Raw genomic sequence first — 23,272 nt, 5'->3', positions numbered from 1 at the left:
TGAACATGGGATCTTGGAAAGGTTGGCTGAAAGAAATGGAGACGGATCTTTGGAAGTATGATGAAGATAGTGAGTCAGAGCTACTCACTTCATCAGAGCAAGAGATCCTGTGGGTCACAGCTATTAGAGTTTACTGTGGGAAAATCCAATAAAGAGCTCTGCTGCTAAAATTGAACAGTTACAGTGTTTTTCTAATTTCCAGGAAGAATGGATTTAAAGATTTTCATTTTGTGAATTGTTATTAAACTTTTGGTACTTTCTAGTGAAAAGTTGCAAACAAATTTTATAGGAAAAACACAGACATATTATTTCTTAAAAATACATTTTTTTAATATGTGGGAGATCTGCATAAACATAATGTAGCCAGATTTAGTGCTAGTAAAATTGTGTCAAGTCCATATGGCAGAATTCAATCTAACAATATTTCATGGTGTTCCACAATGAGCACCATAATTTCTAAGTATCACCACCTGAACTAGTTTGAAAACCAACACGTTACACCCCTGACCGCCTTGTGTTATTTCTTAGGGAAAGGAATGTTATTAGCTCAGTGAAACTCACAGGCAAAGGCTCAGAATCAAAGTAATCTTTAAAATAAATAAAAAGACCAGAAGAGAATTAAATAAGGTAAATTTGAGTGCAAGAAGAATAGCATAACAATAGCTAATGTTTCCTGAGCATTTATTATATACCAGGCTCTGTGATAAGTACTTTTCAAACATAATTTCATTTAATCTTCACAACCATCCTGTGAGGTAACATCACCCATATTAGATAGATAAAGAAAAAGAAGGCTCAGACCTGCTCAAGGTCTCATAGGCTGGTAAGTGGTAGGTGACACTGAGATTCAAATCTAGGTTTCCAGACTCCAATCATGATGACGTTGTAATGCCTCTTTTGTGTATACAATTTTTTAAAAACTCTAAAAATTGAGATAGAGTAAAGCACACCAATCGTTTTGCACATATATTAAGCCTTGTAATCATTAACAAGATCAAGGTATTGAGCATTTCCAGCAACCCAGAAGGCTCCCTCCTGCCCCCCCCCCCCATTCAATTCCTCCAAAGTAATCACTACTCTGCCTCTATCACCATAGATAAATAGGTTTTAGTTGGAGTAATCTAACTTTTTGGAGTTATAACCAAAAGATTCCATAGACCAATCCTTCATCTTGCCATTTTAGCTGTAGTATTCAAAGCTGCTCTAGCTCTGACTTTTCAAGAATTCACTGTAGAGACTAGCTGTTACAAAATGGCTTCATATTCAATTTCCTGCATTACTCTGAAATTAATACTAATTTTGAAAAAAACACAAAGAAAATCCTGGATGCAGTAGATTAAAGGACTGTTATCAAATCTCTCTTAGAAACACCACAGACACAGGTTGCTTGACTGAAGTAATTTGGTGTATCTATTTCCAATCATGGTGTCTCATTAAGGAATGGATGACCACGAAAGGTCATCTCAGTTTACGGAAGAAAGGCTAGCCAGGCAGAGTAGGTAACAGTGATTGCTTTGCATCATCTTAAAGCACACGAACAAATTTATGTGCAGATATCTTCCACAGTTGACTTGTTGTTCTACGATGCAAGGGAAAGGAAGAGTAAAGGGGAAGAAGATCTAGGTGGAGGGAAGTGAGGGAAATATGACCTTCAAGGAGGCTTCGTTGTGGTGGCTTTCCGTGCCTTGCCAAATAGCTCTTAAAATCACATTACTTCTTGTCCAACCTGGCAGTGACAGAAGCAGCGTCACAACTTCACCTCAGGTTCCCAAGCTGTGGTTGGTGAATTTCAGCAATGATTCTAGATAATAGCTCTCACTTCTCTCTCTCCCCTCCCCACTATCCCCCCATTCCTGGTTTTGCACTTCATTCTGTTTTCTACACCAGCCAACTATGGCATTTTGAAGCAGTCTACAGATTACAAATGAGCATCAGGGAAAGAATAACTGACATTTGTAGGGTTCGAAAACTTCTAGAAGTGATATGTGTATGAGGTGACTTAAGTGGGGAAAATCTAGAGGAACGTTCTGGCCATCAAAGCAGCAGGACAGGCCCAGAAGTGGGCGCACGTGACAGCAGCAGCACCTCGAGAGTGACATCACCCTGGGGGCGGAGCCGAATCATCCAGGGCCTTGTCTGCTATTGAGCTCCCCTCCCCTCTTCCCCACTGAATGCCGACGACCCCACCAGTCAAAGCCCCCTGAGGAAACAGAAATGCCCAGACCTCACAGAGAGGCAGAGCCAGGGCCAAACCTCTCGGCGGAGAAAAGGGCTCGATCTTCTCTCTCTCTCCCCGCCACTCCCCACCCCCAAACGGTGGAGGGGGCGGGGGCGCGCGCGCTCCACCACGCACGCGCTCCCACGCACGCGCTCTCCCTCCGCGCTCGCGCTCCTCCCCACCCCGGCCCGGCGGGGGCGGGGCTGCGGGCGGCCTCGGAGGGTGCGACGCCCCCGGCGCGGCGGCGGCGCTAGCGAGCGGCCGGCCGGGCGCGGGTTGCTGGGTGCGCTGCTCCGGCGGGGCCCGCTTGCACGGCTGCCTCGTGCGAGCCGCCCGTTCGGCGGCTGAAGCTGCGAGCGCTCTGAGTGCCGGGCCCGGGGCCGCCAGCGCTGCCCTCCAGCCGCCGCCCTCCGTGCCTCCTTCGGGCGGCCCCGCCCCCGTTCCCATCCCCCTCGCGCTCACCTCCTGGCTGTGCAGCGCGCGAGGCGGAGCAAGTTGCCCGCCGCCGCCGCCGCGCTGGGCGAGAGCCTGCACCCGCGCCGCCGCTGACAGGAGGACCGCCGAGGGCTGCGCTAGCCGCCGGGAGGCCCCGCCGCGCCTTTCCCGGACGCAGACCCACAGCGGGCGTCGGAGCGCAGCGAGGTGCTCTGGGATCGCGGGCGGCGCCGGCGGGCGGCGCGGTCCTCACAGGAGACCCCGGGGACTCGGGCTTGACCCCGAGGTGCAGCGAACCCCCCTCAGAGCGGCAGGTGAGAGACCCCGGGAGCCCGGGAAGGGAAGGTTGCTTCAGTGACAGCGGCGTTCGCCTCCGACGCCTGGGCTCCAGGGAGAGGGGCGGGGGCGAGCGGGGAGGCAGCGAAATGGGCAGTGGAGTGCCTCCGGTGTCCAGGGCGTGGGGAAGGTTGGCTCCAAATGTGGCACTCGGGGCGGCTTCGGATGGGTCCGGGGTCGGTCACTTCGGTGTCACCGAAGGTGTCATGGAATTTGGTACCGAGAGAGTCTCCGGATGACGGGGACCCAAGAGGAGATGCGAGGCAGATTGCTAAACGTGGCAGGGAATGTGGTGCAGAACGAGTTGTAAAATGTGCCCCCTGAATGCAGCATGAAAGTAGTTGTGAAATGTGCCAGGTAAGGCACAGGGTGAGTTGGCCTGTGTGGCGTTGAAATTCACGGTAGAAGTGTTATTAGTGATATTATTAATTTCTCTGGGAAAGGAGGCGTAGTCTAAGAAGAGATTAATAAGGCTCATAGCTAGATATTTTAACACAGGGAATCGAGAGGAGCTATGATACGCTATTTTTTGAGATAGAGATAGTGCCCACGTGAAAGAAACAAGCAAATTGTGTCTGGTTGTGAGATGGGAAAGAAAAAATGGGGCTAAATAATTCCAGGGTTTGCCGTCAGCGTGTAGAGCACTGATATAATTGTATCCTGTGTTGTATTCCAGGTGTGGAATGTTTAAAATGGTTTTCACCAAACATAAACCATGGTAATTAATATTAGGAAGAAGATTTGGTGTTTTGGGTGTCTTGCACTGTCTTCTCTGCTCCTCTCCAGGAAAAGGAAAAAAAAAACCAAAAAAAAAAACCACACAAAAAACCCACCCCACATCTTGACCATAATTCTGAGTTCAAGACCATCAGGCAAAAGGACGTTTTTTCATAGGTGCCCCTGTCTTCATTTTTATACAGGTGAAAATTTCTGGAATGAGGAAAACAAAACAATATGGTGAACAAAAGGGATAAATTTTCAGGCATTTTGAGGGTTTGAAGCCAAAAGCTGTTGCAATGGCTAATTACGGTGAATGACGGTAGTGAAATATTCTTGATGTTGGGGTGGCAGAATAGGGAAAAAATTGAATACAGTAAATGTGGCATAAAAAGCAACAACATGGATACTGTCAGTGGAGCGCTTCTTGCAGCATTTCCCAGGTAGATCATATAAGGAATGTGAGCACAGAAATGAAATATTAAATATTCTTATTCTCTCTCTCTCCCTATATGTGTGCGTGTGTGTGTGTGTGTATATATATATGTATATATATATCATTACCCACATGCTGCAAAACATTGTGACTTCCATTTAAGAAGAACATCTGTGTTTTGAGAGGATTGTCAGAACATAGCTGGAATTTCAGAAGTAACAAAAGACAGCTCCGTGGGCTATTTAATATAACTTATATACATTCAGTGAGTATATGTCTGTATAGTATGAAACAAGCAGAAATATCGGCATGTGTTCATTAGGGTATAGTTAATTACTGATGAGATTTTAGTGTCTTATGTTACAGTTCTTGCAGAGAAACGGAGTTACTTGCCTGAATGTTGTTCTTATAAGAAGAACAGTAAGTAATTTGCCAGATAATTAACATTCGTACTGATTGGCTTCCTCCTGGATCCAGATTCAGCCATTGAGGGATCATTTGCTTCAAAGACAAAACTGGATTTTCCTTGGTGATTAATTTTGGGTTTTAGTCTTTTCTGTTGATATGTCTCTCACCTTGAGGCTGTGTTGGGCCTAAAACATAGAGGAGAGGGCCTGAGGAGAAGAAAGAACAATTCTGTTGGGTCTTCCTGTTTTGTTCTGACTGTAAGCCATATGTACTGCCACCCCCTACTGTCTGTAGGAGGAGGTGTCACAGAGCCCAGTTCTTTTCTTGTTATCACTGCCCCCTTGTGTAAGGGAAGAAATTGATAGTTGCATTTTGGAAAACCGCTCTCCCCAGATTGTTCTTGATAGAGTGGTTATGTAGATTTATAATCACCTATTCAGAGTTGCAGGGCTTTAAACTTACTGTCAGTCAGGCTTCAGGCTTAATGTCTATTTTTAATAGTATCTAATTTTAGCCAGTAATTCAAATTGCTAAGAATGCTTTCAGTATGTTTGGGAAGATGGTACTACTAGTAGTGCTAGTAGTAATGGCTCACCCTTACATAGCACCTACTTTGCGCCAGTCCTGCTACACAGGTTTTAATCAGTTCCAACACCCTACTGTTATTTCCATTTTACAAATGAGAAACTGAAACACTGAGATGTTAAATAGATTAGTTAGTTAGCAAGTGGAAGAGCTGAGTTCCAATTCAGGAACTCTGGCTCCACACTCTGTGCTCTTCATAAGTATACTATACTGCCCTCAATCAAATTAGTATTGACGCACATCATGAAAATGCAGGTGCCCATCATGAAAAAGCAAATACTGTAAGATGTGGATAGGCCCAAGTAGGTAGTAAGACACATAAATGCTAAGCCTACAAATACACCAAAAATACAGTTACTTACAGTATGAACATTTCTCTTTAGGAATTTATTTTTGTAATTTATTTCTGGGATTATGAGTAGAGGAGTATCAGTACTTTTTATGTGGTTAAGGTAATATTTGTGATGGAGGTTGGTTTTGGGGGGATCTTTGGAGGTAGTAAGTTTTACTTTCAGGTAGTTTGGTGTGTATGTCTGTGTGTGTATGTACACGTAGTGTGCAGGAAAGGTTTAGTGGTGCTTTTAAAGAAATAATATATAGATCTCTGTGTAGAGCTATAGAAATTGTTTTCTACAGAAAAATTATGTTCCTACCTACTTACATTTTTATGATCTCTATTTTAAAAATTTTAATTAATTATTTATTTACTGGCCACACTCGTGCCCCCTGCAGTGGAAGCGCAGTCTTTTTTCTTTTTTTTAAATAGAGCTAACCTCATAATAAACTTTTTTAAAAAAATTTATTTAATTAATTTATTTTTGGGTGCGTTGGGTCTTCGTTGTTGCGCACTGGCTTTCTCTAGTTGCAGCGAGCGGGGGCTACTCTTCGTTGCGGTGGAAGCGCAGAGTCTTAACCACTGGATCGCCAGGGAAGTTCCTATGATCTCTATTTATTTAAAAAAATAATTAGCAAAAATGGATTAGATGTATATGTACTTTTTACCTCTTTTTTCCAACAAATATTTGCTCAGATTTTTCTTGCACTTAAACATTGTTTTATATCGACTACATGTGAAATAATATTTATAAAAATGTGTAAAGTATAGAAGACTAATAATGCAGCCAACACTTATATACCTTCCACCCAGTTTAAGAAATGGAATATCACCTCCTATACCTAACATTTATTTTCTTAGTCAAACTTTGTGCCATTCTGTGAATCACATATGTCATGTAATCAAACACTTCCTTCATTTTTACATACATTGGTTGATAAGGCAATTTACTGATTATAGCTAAGACTTATTCATGTATGTTTATATATTTTAGTTTATTTAATAAATCATCATAGACTCAGATCGTGCTCTGTATTTATATTGGTTGATGGTTCATTTTAGCATACTTATAAAACCTAATTTGTTGTTTGCATCTTTATCATAAAGTTTTACTAACATGGTTAAACAGTAGTAGATTTATTTCCCTCTTCTGTCATTGATTCTTACTGTCCCATGCTAGCTGTCTAGCTTCCCCCGGCCTTCCTCATAAAGGCCTTTGTTCTTTTAGTATTTTCTGAATGACTCTGTGTGCATTGTTTTGAATGGAGAAGGAAGTAGGCCTAGAAAAGAGTATACTAAACCAGTACTTCCAAAAGGGGAATTTTAAGGTAGTTGATACTAATTAGATATAAGGAAGAACAAGTATGATTAAACGAATGCATCAAAATTCTCTCCTTGTCATATTAATTCCTCTTACAACAGAATTAAAATTGAATCTCTGAGATGTATGGATTGGGCACACTAGTTGAATTATGTTGGATTGTACTTATACAGGATCACCAGTGTTAGCTGTAATATTTTTACTGATGGTACCCAGATTTCATTTCAAGGAGCTAGAATAAGCGGTTGCAGATAGTTGTTTACTTTTCTAGTACGAGTCTGATCAAGGTAACAAATGTTATAAAATAGTTTGGAAGTTAGTTTAATTATTTGGATTTTTTTTTTCTCAGCATTGTCGTATCTGTTGAGTGCCTATAGTCATCAAATACGATTGTCATTTGGAGAGAAGGCACTGTGTAAATAAATAGTTTAGTCTTTGTTATAATACCATGAAAACTACCACTTGGTTTATTTGAGTAGTATCTTTTGTAATAACTTGTATTAGATGAAGATTGTTTACGATTTAAAAAAAAATGAGTCGAGATGTGTGTATGGTGATCGAGAGACTACATCATGACCTTGATGAATCTCTAAAAGTCTGTGGAGAGAAATAGGTTACAAGAAGAGCTTAAAGACTTACAGCTATATTTCCCCACCCAATGGTCCTTTTTCTTTCTTTTAGAGGATATTTTTACCTTGAGTATTTACGATTCAAGATAATATTAGATGGGGCTTCCCTGGTGGTGCAGTGGTTAAGAATCCGCCTGCCAACGCAGGGGACACGGGTTCGAGCCCTGGTCTGGGAAGATCCCACATGCCGCGGAGCAACTAAGCCCGTGCGCCACAACTACTGAGCCTGCACTCTAGAGCTCGAGAGCCACAACTACTGAGCTCGTGTGCCACAACTACTGAGCCCGCGAGCCTAGAGCCCGTACTCCGCAACAGGAGAAGCCACTGCAGTGAGAAGCCCGCGCACCACAACAAAGAGTAGCCCCCGCTCGTCGCAACTAGAGAAAGCCCACGTGCAGCAACGTAGACCCAATGCAGCCAAAAATAAATAAATAAATAAACAAATTTTAAAAAGATAATATTAGATGGAGAACAAGCTATTTGGGCCTGGGTTTTAGAAGGCTAAAGCAGGTTGAGGATGCAATCAGTGAAAGAAGTTTCTGGTAGGGATCTTTCATATTCTAGAAAGCTCTAAGTAAATAATTGTAATACCATAATTTTTTTCTGGAAACAAATTTCTTTTATTAGGTCAATTTATTTTATTTACAGAATCCTTATAAATCATTTGAAAGCTGTGTTTGTGGATGTTATAAGTATCAGGTAAGTTGCTTTTTTATGGGCCGCACATTACAACTGGTATCTTGTTATGTTCAACTTCTGTTTGTTCTTGAGTAGTTAAGGGTAAACATGACTAAGTTTAAGAGGCAAAAGAATTAAGTTGGTGTTAGTCATAATCACACCCTTTCTTTACCCTTTCCTTCCCCATAATATTAATTTCTGCCTTTATTCAGTGCATGGTATATCTTACCTCTCAAATGCCTTTCTTTTGATCAGAACTTGAGAGATTCTGGTGTCAGTTATTTAAACCAAGTAGTTGCGTTATAGTGAATAATATTGTTGGTATGTTTTTAAAAAATCTAATTGCCTTAGTAATGATTTATCTGACAGGCTCATCTTATGCCTCCTTATGACACCCATATTATGTCTAACTGAAGAAGTTTCTGCCAAAATACATTATTCGATTCTACTTTTTTTTCTCAGAAGAGGTATCCCAAGTGGAGAGGTTTTGGAGCACAGCATGTAAGAGAACATTTTTCTTTGTTTGCTCCGATCTCAGTCTCTCATATACTTATTTTGTATAGAAAAGGTTGTATGAAAAAAACATTGATTTTTGTATATTAGTTTATTATACAGACACATTATGTTTAAGGTATATGAGTTGAGTTAGATTTGTTATGTTGGAAAAATTGGGGGAGTTTTATGCAGTATATTAATACATTAAATCCTTCACTTAAATATTTACTGACCACTATGTGTAAGTAGTTACCTTTACTACTGTAATCTTTCAGTTGAAGGTAGACATATCATATTCTTCCTTAAATAAAAACTAAATTTGTAGTTCAGAATTGTGTCCTGGGTATTCACTCTACCTCTAGGAAAAATATAGTTGAAAAAATATTTTAAAGTTTGTCACTTTCCTAAAGTTTCACTGGCCAATGTTGATAAATTTTACTTTCTTCTTTAGATGGCAAAGGTATCATGAAAAGAAAAACAGTGACTTATATATTTCTTTTTATAAATATCAGCAAGTACTACAGACATAAAATTCAGAATGAAAAGTATGTGAGCAATAGTAATGGAAAACTTTTGTTATTCCAAGCAGATATCTTTGGACCAGGTAGCCATGCTTGTCTGTAACACCATGCTTACATTATCATATATGATTATATCAGATGACATATCTGATCATAGAGATGAACAACATGAAGAGATATGGCACCAGTTTTTTATTGCTGTGGAAACTCCCTTTCCCCACCAATGGATCTAGCCTTATAAGTCGATTCGTTAGTTATTAAATTTGGAAATGGGAGTGGGTGTGTAGATACTGTGATTTATTCATTTAGACAGGAGCCTCTGCCTCACATCTCAGTAAATTCCCTCTGCCTAAATGAAGGAAGTCTCTTTGTAGCCCTTTGTTCCTAATCTTGTGTTGTGAGGTCCCACAATTTCTAGCTCTAATTGCTGGAATTTGATAAGGCAAAACTAAGGAAGCTTGATGGGTATTTGTACTCTAGAATTCTGTTTCTGTTCAAATTCCATGGAATCCTGTAGAGCTCCCAAAGATGTGAATTAGGGTGAATGAAGGTAATTAGCTTTAGTAGACACGTGGGATGTAGACTTACTACACACTCAAATGCTGCTTCAGCGTCAGAGAATCTTAGCTCTTCCTTTTTAGGGATTTAAAGAGGAAGAGAGACTTCCTTTGGAAGCTGTTATTCAGATGTTGCTATATTGTAGGATGTGACAATACTGTTGTTTGGTTGTAAGTAGCTTTTGAAATTTTACAATCATGAGACCCTTTGTATAGTAGAGAGAACATGAATTTGTGAGTTTTTGAATCATGAAAACAGGTTGAGATTATCACTCTGTCACTTACTAGCTGTGTGAGGGGCTAAAACCTCTCTTGTAGGGTTTCGATGATGATAAAATGAAATAATGCCAGTGAAAAATCCTTAGGACAATGTCTAGTTCTTAATAAATGGTAAGTTTTATTAGGTTTTGGAAAGTGTCCTGGATTTCTGTTTCGTGATGTGTGCTTCACATAGCTCCGCCCCACAGTGTTTTACTAGCATTGTCTGTCCAGCTTTTCCTTGTTATTTTGTCTTTTCAGCCTAGCAAGGTATTTAAAACAAAAAACAAAAAAAACCTGTGGTAATTCGGCTACTCATTAATTTTGTGTCTTGAAATTTTCTTTTATGAAGGATTTGATGAGAGCTGAGAGGAAAAGTTCTTGAATAACTGTAAACTTAAAAATATAAACTCTCAGGCAGACTCCTAGTATGCGTTTCTTTTTGCACTATTTCCCTTTAAGTACCACAAACTTGCAAAAAATTAATTTTTGATTTCCTCTATAAAATAGCAAACCTCAGCACTTCTTGAGACATTGAGCCCTTTGACAGTTTTTTTTTTCAATTTGGTCATGTGAACATTTTCTACTTTTACAAACATTTCTCATTTTTGTGAATAACTGAAGCATTCTCTGTTTGATAACTTTATCCCCCACTCACCCGCCACCATGCGCCATGTTGTTAGCTTTTTGTAATTTTTCTTTTTAAAAAATTTGTAAGTGACAGTCATGGTGGTTGATTGTCTTTTGTGATCTGCTTAATAAAAAGGACTTGTTTATTTACAGTGTAAAATTATACATCAAAAGAAGTTTGCCCCTCTTTCTTTAGTATAACAAGCTAACTATCAAAATCTCACTTTCTTCCCAAGCTTCAAGGAGTTCTGTAACATTTTGCCCATTTCTGCTAATCTGTTTACATATCATGCGAACAGTAATTCACTGACTATTTTTCTTTAAATGGACGTGACTCACTTTATCTTAGTTTTATTCTTGGTCATCGTAATATCCCTGAACTGATCAGTTTGTGCTAGTTGTAAGATAAAAACTAGTTCATCCTGAAGACATCTTGCTTAATGCCTTTAGGAAGACCACTTTTATGCGACTTTGGTTCCAGATTGGATTGTTTTGTATTTTTAATCCATTCTTTTTTTTTTTTTTTTTTACCTTTTTAAAAAAAAATTATTTATTTATATTTATTTTTGGCTGCATTGGGTCTTTGTTGCTGCGTGCGGGCTTTCTCTAGTTGCGGCGAGTGGGGGCTACTCTTCCTTGCGGTGCGCGGGCTTCTCATTGTGGTGGCTTCTCTTGTTGTGGATCACGAGCTCTAGGCGTGCAGGATTCAGCAGTTGTGGCACGTGGGCTCAGTAGTTGTGGCTCACGGGTTCTAGAGCACAGGCTCAGTAGTTGTGGCGCATGGGCTTAGTTGCTCCCCGGATGTGGGATCTTCCCAGACCAGGGCTTGAACCCGTGTCCCCTGCATTGGCAGGGGGATTCTTAACTGCTGAGCTACCAGGGAAGCCCCAGGATTGTTTTGTATTTTTAAGTAAATGAACTTCATAGTGATGCCTCTCCTTGTTTTAGATAATGTAATTCTATCTTGTCTTTGGATGTATTAAAGATAGCCATTTATTAGTTGTTAACAAATGTTAATTTGTCATTAATTATAGTAGATAACTGCTCTCTCTCCCCTCCCCCCCCACGCTTCTACTTTTTTAAAAAAATTACAAAAGTATTTCTCTGCTTGCAACCACTAAAATAAACCAGGGGTGAATAAAGAAAAAAATAATATTTTCCTTTCCTTCTCCACTTTTCCCTTGTTGGTTTAGCCAGCATTAACCAACACTTTGAGTGTTGAGTTTTTTACCGTCTTTCTCTTTGCTCAAAAACCTTTAAGCATATATATATATATATATACACATACACACATATATAGGCTTTTTGTAACTTGCTTTATTTATTTAAGAATATGTCATGGCTGTCTCCAGTTTAGTAAATGGAGCGCTAATTAATTTTAAAAAGCTGAATAACATTCCATAGCATACTACACCATAATTTAGTCTGTTGTTCTCCAACAGATGGATGCTACGATTGTTTTCATTTTTTTTTTTCTATTATAAACATTAGTCCAGTCTTACTCATAAGTAGACAAGCAAACATTCTAAATAAAATATTAGCAAAATAAATCCAGCAGTATATATAAAAGACAATATATTCCAGGAAGGCAAGGACAGTTAAATATTAACGTAATTTGTTATGTTAACAGATTTTGAGATTAAAAACTGTATGATTATCTCTCTCTTTTGGGGTGAGTTGGGGGACTTTGTATTGTATTTATATAAAACAGCAAAAGGAGATGCCTGCAGACAGTAGTCTAAGTTTTGTAGAATTCTTTGATCCTCAGAGTTGATAGACAAAAACCTTTTTTTCTGGATTCTTTAGGAGGACTCTGTGGAACCTGGGCCTTGGCTCTCACCTTTTGGTTGCTAAAGCTGGTACTCTTGACAGTATGAAAATAAGCATACTTCTAGAAGCTGGGATGGATGATATGGGTGAGCCTGTCCAATTTAGGGCTGGCACTTTTTAAGATCTTGTATTTGATTACTTTGGGCTTAATGAGCACCTCATTGGCCTCTGTATAGGTGCTCAGTGTCTTGAAAATGTTGGCCTGAATCTTTTTGAGGCCTTTCTTGTTGAGCTTGTTGGCAAAATATACATTCCTTAGGATCTATGTTTCCTGAAGTCATTTCTAGGACTGGTCGTATATGATATTGTTATTGGATTTGGCCACATCTCGACTACTAGCCACAACTCTGGGAGTGGTGGAGACTGGAAAAAAGAGACCCATGACTATCTTAACAGGTGCTAGAAAAACATTTGATAACATTTTGGAGTAATTTCCTCAGAGTGGCATAATTTCTGAATCCTTGCTTAAGTGAAGATGCCTTTCTTTTCTCTTGATCAGTAAAGGGTATCTTGGCTGGATATAGTGTTCTTGAATCATAATCCTTTTTTTTCCTATACAGCATAGACACCTTATACCACTGTCTCTAAGCTTCTTGTGCAATAGATAAGTCTGATGCCAGTCTGATTCTCCTTTCTTTTTAAGTATCAATAACTCTTTCTTTATCTTCTACACAAAAAGTCTTGCCACCTTTATGTGCCCTGAGATTATCAGGTCTAATCTCATTATGCACTTTATCCTTTTTATATCATGCGAAACTCAGTACTGCCAGTTCATCGCTCATTTTCTGGAGTCTAATTCCTATCTGTATAGTTCTGTATTTCTCCCTTTCTGACTCCAGTTTTTCCCTTTTTTTTTTTTCTTCTTATTCTTTAATGTTTAGTGATAGTAAAATCATTTTGGTCATTCTGAGTTGATATTCTCAGGTACACATTGTGCTCTTTCAAAATGTAGTCTCAATAAATGTACACTGCAAGAAGTGTGCAGTGTACATTTATATAGAGTGTCTGACCCAAACCCTTTACACGTACCAGAAGCTAAGTAACCATTTGTTTTTTGGGTTTTTGTTTTGTTTTGACCACACCACGCTGCATGTGGGATCTTAGTTCCCTGACCAGGGATCTAACCCATGCCCCCTGCATTGGAAGTGCAGAGTCTTAACCACTGGACCTGCCAGGGAAGTCCCAGTAACCATTTGTTGAATGAATTATTAAACGCTTAATAATTGGCTGAGTTCACGGTTAAACAAGAAGGAATTCTCTATAACCACAAAGGAGGAAAACCAACTCTGCGAGTTATGTGTTTACCCCAACCTGTCCCTCATCCTCCAGTGGAATCCAAGTTTTAAAGGCCAAGTAATGCAATAATTCAGCATCTCTTTAATAACTAAAAGAAAATGAGGTGGTGATGCTTGCTGTTATTTTTAGGATTTGTTTCTCACTGGGGGGGTTGAAAAATATTTCTTCTTGAAGTTTTTTAAGATAAATATAACTTTAAAAAAAAAATCAAGTGCTTCCCTGGTGGCGCAGTGGTTGAGAGTCTGCCTGCTAATGCAGGGGACACGGGTTCGAGCCCTGGTCTGGGAAGATCCCACGTGCCGTGGAGCAACTAGGCCCGTGAGCCACAACTACTGAGCCTGTGCGTCTGGAGCCTGTGCTCCGCAACAAAAGAGGCCGCGATAGTGAGAGGCCCGTGCACCGTGATGAAGAGTGGCCCCCGCTTGCCACAACTAGAGAAAGCCCTCGCACAGAAACAAAGACCCAACCCAGCCAAAAATAAATAAATAAATAATTAAAAAAAAAATCTAAAAAAAAAAACAAAAAAAACAAAATGTAGTCTCAAATATTTTTTTATTTCATCAAAGTGTTTTTGAATTATTGTTTTGACTGTGTTCTGTTCCTTGCTTTGATTTTCTTCTTCAGGAGTTCCTATCAGCTGTATGTTCAATCTTCTTTGCCTGTCTTCAGTATTTGTCACTTTTTCTCAAATCCTTTTTATCTCTTTTTTTGAGTTTAAATTTTTTTTCTCTTTTTTACCTTCTATTTTTCTTAAGGGACTGTCTTTTTATTTACTCTTGTCTTCATTTCTGGAATGTGTCTTTCCTTTTATTTTTAATTCTTACCTCAGTTATGTCATCTCATTTTGAGTTTTTATAGTTCTTATATTTGTTATTCTTTCATGTCTTACGTCATTTTCTTAAGGTCTTTTAGCTCATTCTGAAATAGCATGTTTTAATTTTGATCTGTTATGTGGGCATGTCTTTCTGGCATACTTTCATTGTCTGCAGGGATGTTATTCCATTTCATATTCTCTCTTTTCTTGTAACAACTTTATATGGGATTGACCTTGATATGTTTCTGTGACTCAGTTTTCCTTGAACTTAGTTAAATGAATCTTTTAGAATGTGGCTGGGTTCAGGAAAACTGCTTCTTTCACTGAGCTTTTTCTTTTGTTGTTTTTGTGTAGTGTTAAAAAATATGGCAGCTTGCTTTCTGAGATGTCCTGGCTTTATTCTCCTCCAGTAGTTTCGTCTGGACCTTCTCTTTCCTTCATCTCTCTTGCCTGATCTCAATTTTCATCCCTTTATGATTGTGAAACGCTTCTCTGTGCCTTCTGGGTCTCATTGTCAGTCATCTCCAAAACTCCCTTTTATCTTTAACCTCTTCTCTAAACATTACTACCTTCTTGCTCTAACTGAAACTTATGTCTCTGCTGAGGGCACTTACTTCTCCTGGAGAGTTCTTAAGTGGTGGTTCCTCCTGGTGAGGTGGATTAAATATTCTCTTTGCTTTTTCATATTTGCTTCTAGACTTCTTCTGGGCTCACTGCTAGTTTCCTACTACTCCAGCTGTAATTATTGGCGATTTCAGTATTCATGCAGATGATCCTTCTGACATTCTGGTCTCTTGACTTCCTCTCCTCCACTCAGCCATTCACTTCTGTGGCATGTCCTGTGCAGATGTTTTTAAACTCTCAGTGCATCTGCATTAACTGGGGAGCTTTGACAAACTACAGATGCCTAGAACTTACTCCCAGAGAGTCTGTTGTGCCTGGTCTGAGGTGTGGCCTGGGATAATATTTTTAACAGCTTTCCAAGGTGACTTTAATGTGCAGCCAGGATTGAGAGACACTGCCCTAGAACTTGTTATTACCCCAAAACTACAACTTTCTATAATATCAATTTCTGGCATTTTACTCTCCAATTACCACCTCCATTTTTTCAGGCTCATTTCTTCTAGTACCCAACAACCTTCATTCCTTGATCTCACAGGGACCTTTTAATTTACCACCTTTTCAACTGTTCTTCAGTGCATTCATGTCCTCACTTTTTTTTTTTTTTAAACTAGTTGAATTCCCATAGTCCATCATTACAATTGCTCTCCTGCCTCTACCTCAACCCCCTTGATTTGACCTTTCTTCCTTGGTTGTTCTTGCCTGGTTAAAACTAAGTCTACTTATGTTACACCTGTATACTTGTAGCTGAATGTGGCTGGAACAGAACAACTGTGTTGACTTTAAATTCTTGGCCAGTACCAAATGACTTTAAATGCCTTGCTTAGTGCTGCCAAGCTGTCCTACTGTATTACTCTAGTTCTTCCATACTCCTATTCACTTAGATGATCCTGTCCTTCCCTTGCACCGAAATTTTCCGCATTTCTCTCTTTCAGCTTGTGACTTTACTTTCTATTTTACTAAGAAAACAGAAATAATCTTCTTACCACCTGCATACCAGTGTTACTGTGAATTAATTGTCTTTTCCTCTCTTGAAGGCCATTCCCACCAATTGTCCATTAGAGCTCACCCCTTCTTGCCTTCTCAAGGACATTCTTCCTGTAATTCTTCTCTGTCTCTCCTTTTCTGGATTGCTGTCAACAGAATAAAAACACTGTATTGATAATTCTTTCATCTTAAAGAAACTCTCTCTTAACCTTACTTCTCCTTCCAGCTGCCACCCCATTTCTTATCTCATTTATACCAGACTCCACAAAAACAGTTCTTTGTTCACCTTATCCAACTCTCTTTTTTACAGCTTTATTGAGGTATTATTTACATTTAACAAAATTCAGCTATTGTAACAGCATAATTCAGTGATTATTGGTAAATTTATAGAGTTGTGCAGTCATCACCACAATCCAGTTTTACAGTATTTCCGTCACCCCCCAAAATTCTCTTGAGCCCATTTGCATTCAGTCTCCATTCCCAGCCCCATCCCTAGGCAACAGAAAGATCTGCTTTCTGTTTCTATAAATTGGCCTTTGGGCATTCATATAAATGGAATCATACAATATGTAGTTTTGTTTTATACTGTGCAGTCTTTTGCTTCTGTCTTTTCATTTAGTGTAATGTTTTTGAGGTTAATCCGTGTTGCGCATGTATCAGTACTTGATTTTTATTGCTGAATATTATTCTATTGTATAGACATACTGCGTTTTGTTTATCCATTCACCAAATAATGGACATTTGGATTGTTTCTGGTTTTTGTTTATTATGAATAGTGCTGCTATAAACATTCAGGTACAAGCTTTGAGTGTGGATATATGTTTTAATTTCTGTTGGATAGATTCCTAGGAGTAGAATTGCTGGGTTTGGGATCCATTTTAAGTCAATTTTTGTATGTGGTGTGAGGCAAGGATTTAAGCTTATTTTTCTGTGTATGGATATCCAGTTGCCCCAGTAACATTTATTGAAAAAGTTATTCTTTCTTCCATTGAATTGTCTTGGCACAATAAAAAAAATCATTACCTGGGGTATGAGGAGGGATTATCAACCTCCTATGGCTATCTCACCACCTGGAGCTTTCTCTTAAATCCCCAGATAGTCCATTAGTCCATTGCTTGCTCCAAACAGGACTACAACCTCAGGCAATTGGAGATACCGGCCCTTCCTGTTCACTTGCCACTGAGATGGCTACTATAATTGGCAGTGCTACCAGTTGAGTCCTGTTTGGCAGTGGCAGCAAAGCTGCTGGTTTTCATGGCCTTCCCCACCATGGTTGAATGCTGCTTGTTGGAGGCAGTAGTCCTTTTTTGGGAGGAATGAGAGTAGTCACAGGCAAAAAGATGCCACAGGCTTGCTTTGCTCTTATCCAATGTTAAGTAGTTTGCATGAATGAATACTTCTTAGTTTGTTGTATGCCTTTAGTTGATTTCCAGAGTGCTAAAAAGTCAGATCTCCATTCTCTTTTGAACCCATTCCAACGAGGCATTCTCTCCTACCATTTCACTGAAACTGCTTATTATGATCATTAGTGGCTTTCACATTGCTTAATCCATTGGTTGTTTTTTAGTGTCCATCTTGCTTGAGGTATTTGATACAGTTGGTTACTCTCTCCCCTGGAAAGTCTTTGGCTTCTAAGATGCCACTATCTCTTGGTTATTCTATGTCATGGATACTCCATTTTAGTGAATTTCTTTCACTGATGCCTTCTCATCTTCCCAGCCTATAAGTTGTAGTGCCTTAGGAATTTTATCTCCCTTGAGGACATTGCTTCCCCTTTTGCCCTCTCAAGTGATGCCCTCTTCCTTTCCTTCTTTACATAACCCTCATACCACTGGATCTGGAAATGGAGTAGATATTCTCTTTATTCCCCTTTTCAGCATTCAAATCATTCTCTCTTTCCTAAAATTCTCTACCTTTGAATCTCATGTCATCAGATTTATTTACTACAGCCCCTCATTATTGCTGTTGACTGTATCTCCTGGTTCATTCCCTACAATGACTTCTGATGCTTACTACCCAGAGTTAGGCCAGACTTCACAGTTAAGGGCACAGCCCTCTGTAAGACTACTCTGACTTCAAACACTAGCTGCAAGTGTCTCCCTCACTTCTGACTAACTGGCTACAAATTTGAGGGTCCCCACTACTCCCTAAAATTCAATAATTCACTAGAACAACTTATAGAACTCAGGAAAGTGCTATACTTATGATTATAGTTTTATTGTAGCAAAAACGATACAAAGCAGAACAACCCAAAAGAAGGGACACATAGGGCTTCCGTGGTGGCACAGTGGTTAAGAATCCGCCTGCCAATGCAGGGGACACAGGTTTGATCCCTGGACTAGGAAGATCCCACATGCCACGGAGCAACTAAGCCCGTGTGCCACAACTACTGAGCCTGCTCTCTAGAGCCTGTGAGCCACAACTAGGGAGCCCATGTGCCACGACTACTGAAGCCTGCGCGTCTAAAGCCTGTGCTCCACAACAAGAGAAGCCACAGCAGTGAGAAGCCCGCGCACCGCAACGAAGAGCAACCCCTGCTCGCTGCAACTAGAGACAGCCACACATGGCAACAAATAACCAAAGCAGCCAAAAATAAATAAATAAATTTATTTAAAAAAAAAAGATCATCTATTCCATTTTTCTAGATTCCACATATATGCGTTAATATATGATATTTGTTTTTCTCTTTCTGGCTTACTTCACTCTGTATGACAGACTTTAGGTCCATCCACATCTCTACGAATGACCCAGTTTCGTTCCTTTATATGGCTGAGTAATATTCCATTGTATATATGTACCACATCTTTATCCATTCATCTGTCATTGGACATTTAGGTTGTTTTCATGTCCTGGCTATTGTAAATAGTGCTGCAGTGAACATTGGGGTACATGTGTCCTTTTGAATTATGGTTTTCTCAGGGTATATGCCCAGTACTGGGATTGCTGGGTCATATGGTAGTTCTATTTTTAGTTTTTTAAGGAACCTCCATACTGTTCTCCATAGTGGCTGTATCAATTTACATTCCCACCAACAGTGCAAGGGGGTTCCCTTTTCTCCACACCCTCTCCAGCATTTATTGTTTGTAGATTTTTTGATGATGGCCATTCTGACTGGTGTGAGGTGATACCTCATTGTAGTTTTGATTTGCATTTCTCTAATGATCAGTGATGTTGAGCATCCTTTCATGTGTTTGTTGGCAATCTGTATATCTTCTTTGGAGAAATGTCTATTTAGGTCTTCTGACCATTTTTGGATTGGGTTGTTTGTTTTTTTGATATTGAGCTGCATGAGCTGCTTGTATATTTTGGAGATTAATCCTTTGTCAGTTACTTCATTTGCAAATATTTTCTCTCATTCTGTGGGTTGTCTTTTCGTCTTGTTTGTGGTTTTCTTTGCTGGGCAAAAGCTTTTAAGTTTCATTAGGTCCCATTTGTTTATTTTTGTTTTTATTTTCATTGCTCTAGGAGGTGGTTCAAAAAAGATCTTGCTGTGATTTATGTCAAAGAGTGTTTTTTCTGTGTTTTCCTCTAAGTGTTTATAGTGTCTGGTCTTACATTAGGTCTTACATTTGGAGTTTATTTTTGTGTATGGTGTTAGGTAGTGTTCTAATTTCATTGTTTTACATGTAGCTGTCCAGTTTTCGCAGCACCACTTATTGAAGAGGCTGTTTTTTCTCCATTGTATGTTCTTGCTTCCTTTGTCATAGATTAGGTGAACATATGTGCGTGGGTTTATCTCTGGGCTTTCTATCCTGTACCATTGATCTATATTTCTGTTTTTGTGCCAATATCATATTGTCTTGATTACTGTAGCTTTGTAGTATAGTTTGAAGTCAGGTAGCCTGATTCCTCCAACTCTGTTTTTCTTTCTCAAGATTGCTTTGGCTATTCGGGGTCTTTTGTGTTTCCATACAAATTGTAAATTTTTTGTTCTAATTCTGTGAAGAATGCCATTGGTAGTTTGATAGGGATTGCATTGAATTTACTAGCTACATGTTAATAACTCCCATATGTCTGTATCCAATCCAGATTTCTTTCCCAAATTCCAGACTCATATATCCAGCTGCTTACTTGACCTTTCTATATACTTGGGTGTCTAATAGATATATCAAGCACATTTGCCCAAAATTATCTTCTCACTGTTCCCCACCCCCCCGACCCCATCTATTTTGCCCGTAGTCTTTTCTATCTTGCTGATGGCAGCTCCATCCTTCTACTTGTTCAGGATGTTGGAGTCATCCTTGATTTCTCCCTTTCACTCACTCCCCATATTCAATCTATCAGGAGATCTATTGGCTATACCTTCAAAACATCTAGAATCTGGCCACTGCTGACCACTTCCACCCAGGTCTAAGCTACTCATATCGCTTACCTGGATTACTGTAGCCAGCCTCCTAACTGGTTTGCTTCTACAACTTCTTTTCAAAACAGCAGCCAGAGTGTTCTTTTAAAAATATGTCAGATCATGTCTTTACTCTTTTTAATATCTGCCCTGTGACTTCCTGTCTTATTCAGAATAAAAGCTAAAGTTCTTACAAGGGTTATTAAGGCTCTAGACATTGTGGCTCAAGTCATTTCTGTCATCTCATCTACTTCCCTAACCCCTCTCTCCTGGCCACTGATCCACTGTGCTCAAGGTACACAGGCCTTCTTGCTGTTCCTTAAACAAGCTGAGCATGCTTCTGGCTTAATGACCTTTGCGTTACTGTTTTTTCTGCCTAGAATTTTCTTTCCCCTGCATAGCTTGCTTTATCATCATCTTCACGTTTTTGCTTATCTCTTTACAATTGAAACCCTCTAACCTCTCTTTCCCTCAACCCCCGATATTCTTTTCCCTGTTCCCTGCCTTTTCTCCCCCTTTAGAGTTTATCACTTTCTGACATACTATATTTTACTTATTTATTTATATAAATATTTATCTAGATTCTAAGCTCACTAAAGGGAATGCTGACTGGTTCCTTGCTGTATTCTCAGTACCTAGAATGGTGTTTGGCACATAGTAGATAATCAGTAGTTACTTGTTGAAAGAGTTGAATAAATTAATTAGTCCTGTCCGGAGCTCAGAGCTCTTTAAATGTTAAGGTTTAAATTATTTTTTTCAACTTACAGCAGTGGTTCTCAAACTTTAGCATGCCTCATAGTCAGAAGAAGGAAAAACTAAAATTTCATTTACTATAGAAGTACATCTAGAATAATTGTTTTAAATGTTATGAATGTATGTGAAGATTATCAGAAAAAATGGTAGAAAAAATAGGACTTTAATAGATCTTGCAGGACTCACAAGGAGAAAGAAGGGGATATTATTAAGGAGGAGGACTAGGATGATTTATAGAGAAAACAATATAAAGATTAAATATAATAAATATGTTTGCTTAGGTGGCAGGAAGGGATCTGGCAGGGTGTGTGAATGGGGTTTAAAGTTGTTAGTGGGTTAACTTAAACTTTGTTCTTAACGCTTATATCTCTCGTTACCCTTTTTATTTTCTGACTCTGTCTTGATCTGTCTTCACCCTTTGTCTGCCCCTTTCCCTGATCGTTGTGTTACCTATCTATTCTGACTGTTTTGCTTTTTATTACATTCTATACTCTTCTATATTCTGATTCAGGAGATTATCTTGGTAGTATTCTCTTTTGGCTATCATTTTGTAATTCATTATTTTAAGGTAAGAGCTCTGACTGTTATTTAAAAAGAAGAAAACAACTAAACTTTTTCTTAATCTGTCAGTAACTCTCCTTTTAAATTTTTACTTTATCTGAAATAGAAATCTTAGTTCTAGTTGTGTTTACTTCCCCCTCTCTCCCTCTTATTTGAGCCTTTATTTTCTAATTTTTTATAGCTGTCTCCGATTCATATAGTTCGTGCCATAGCATCTAGGGCTTGCACATTATGGTGTGGATGTGCTGTAAATATTAGTGAATGAACTTATAAGCTATAATAATAGAATTTCTATCCAATTGCATTTTTTTCTTCTACCTCATCAAGGATACCTTTCTTTTTTTTTTTTTTTTTTAAATTATTTATTTATGGCTGTGTTGGGTCTTCGTTTCTGTGCGAGGGCTTATCTCTAGCTGCGGCAAGCGGGGGCCACTCTTCATCGCGGTGCGCGGGCCTCTCACTATCACGGCCTCTCTTGTTGCGGAGCACAGGCTCCAGACGCGCAGGCTCAGTAGTTGTGGCTCACGGGCCTAGTTGCTCCGCGGCATGTGGGATCTTCCCAGACCAGGGCTCGAACCCGTGTCCCCTGCATTAGCAGGCAGATTCTCAACCACTGCGCCACCAGGGAAGCCCAAGGATACCTTTCTTGATTAAATCTTTGATCCTATACTGACAGAATGTTTATCTTAAGTACATTATAATACCCCATTTTTAATAACTGGGTTGTGTGTGGTGTATATGTTTGTGTGTTAGTTGACATCCTACTGTTTCATTGCTTTACTGTTGAATAATTTAACACTACTTTACTGATGAATAATTTAACACATTCTGTTAAATAAGAAGTTTTGTGGAATAATTGCCTTTACTGATCTTCTGGATGGATTCTTTTCCTAGGTGCTTACATACATTATATTAGGGTGTAACAGCTTCATGTAATGGAAACTCAAGTACAGTGGCTTAATCAAAAAGGATCTTTTTTCTTTGGGTAACAGGAAATATGGATATAGGCAGTCCAGGGTTTATGGCAGTCACACAGTGCCATCAGGAACACTGGCTTCTGTGTTTCTTCTTTCCTCTCCTTGAAGGGTGGCTTTTGCCCTGTGGATTGCAAGATGGCTGTTTCTTCCCCAGACGTCTTTGTTTTAGCAGCAGAACAGTAGTTTTCCTTCAGTCCTGGCTTGTAAGACTTATGCTTTCATCTCATTGGTTACAACTGAGTCGCATGGCCACCATAGGATCCAAAATTAGTGTTCTGTTAATAAGGAAGGGAGTGAGGATCTGGGGTGGGCAACTTTAGCACTTGGTGGGTGGTAGGCAATCACACATCTCTCTATTCCTTAAAACAGCAAGTTACATGGTGTCTTATTTGTTGCAGAGCAGAAACTGGGGAGTCAGAGAGGCTAAGCAACTCGTACAGAGTCATACAGCTAGTAATTGGTAGAGGCAGGGTATGAACACAGGTAAATCTCTGTCCAAAGACCATAGTCTTTCCATTACAGGAGCTCTTTAT

The 23,272-nt window shown here is 39.5% G+C and overlaps 1 protein-coding gene across 16 annotated transcripts in view; it reads left to right on the top strand.

Annotated features, from left to right (window-relative positions):
* Positions 1-2,454: 2,454 nt before the first annotated feature.
* TANC2 (tetratricopeptide repeat, ankyrin repeat and coiled-coil containing 2) overlaps positions 2,455-23,272 on the top strand; it is a gene marked incomplete at its 3' end in the record, with an annotated part of 357,840 nt that continues 337,022 nt past the window's right edge. For 5 of the 16 annotated variants that reach the window (XM_082373746.1, XM_082373757.1, XM_082373755.1 and 2 more), the window contains exon 1: positions 2,456-2,967. Of the gene's footprint in view, positions 2,968-8,067; positions 8,119-8,513; positions 8,599-23,272 lie in introns of all 16 variants that reach the window. The other 11 variants (XM_082373747.1, XM_082373743.1, XM_082373756.1 and 8 more) reach the window with 7 other exon arrangements.

Source organism: Balaenoptera borealis, assembly GCF_965194805.1.
Source record: "Balaenoptera borealis genome assembly, chromosome: 20".
Classification (NCBI taxonomy): Eukaryota; Metazoa; Chordata; class Mammalia; order Artiodactyla; family Balaenopteridae; genus Balaenoptera; species Balaenoptera borealis.
The sequence above is the reverse complement of the archived record's forward strand: the minus strand, read 5'-3'. Positions and strand labels throughout refer to the sequence as shown.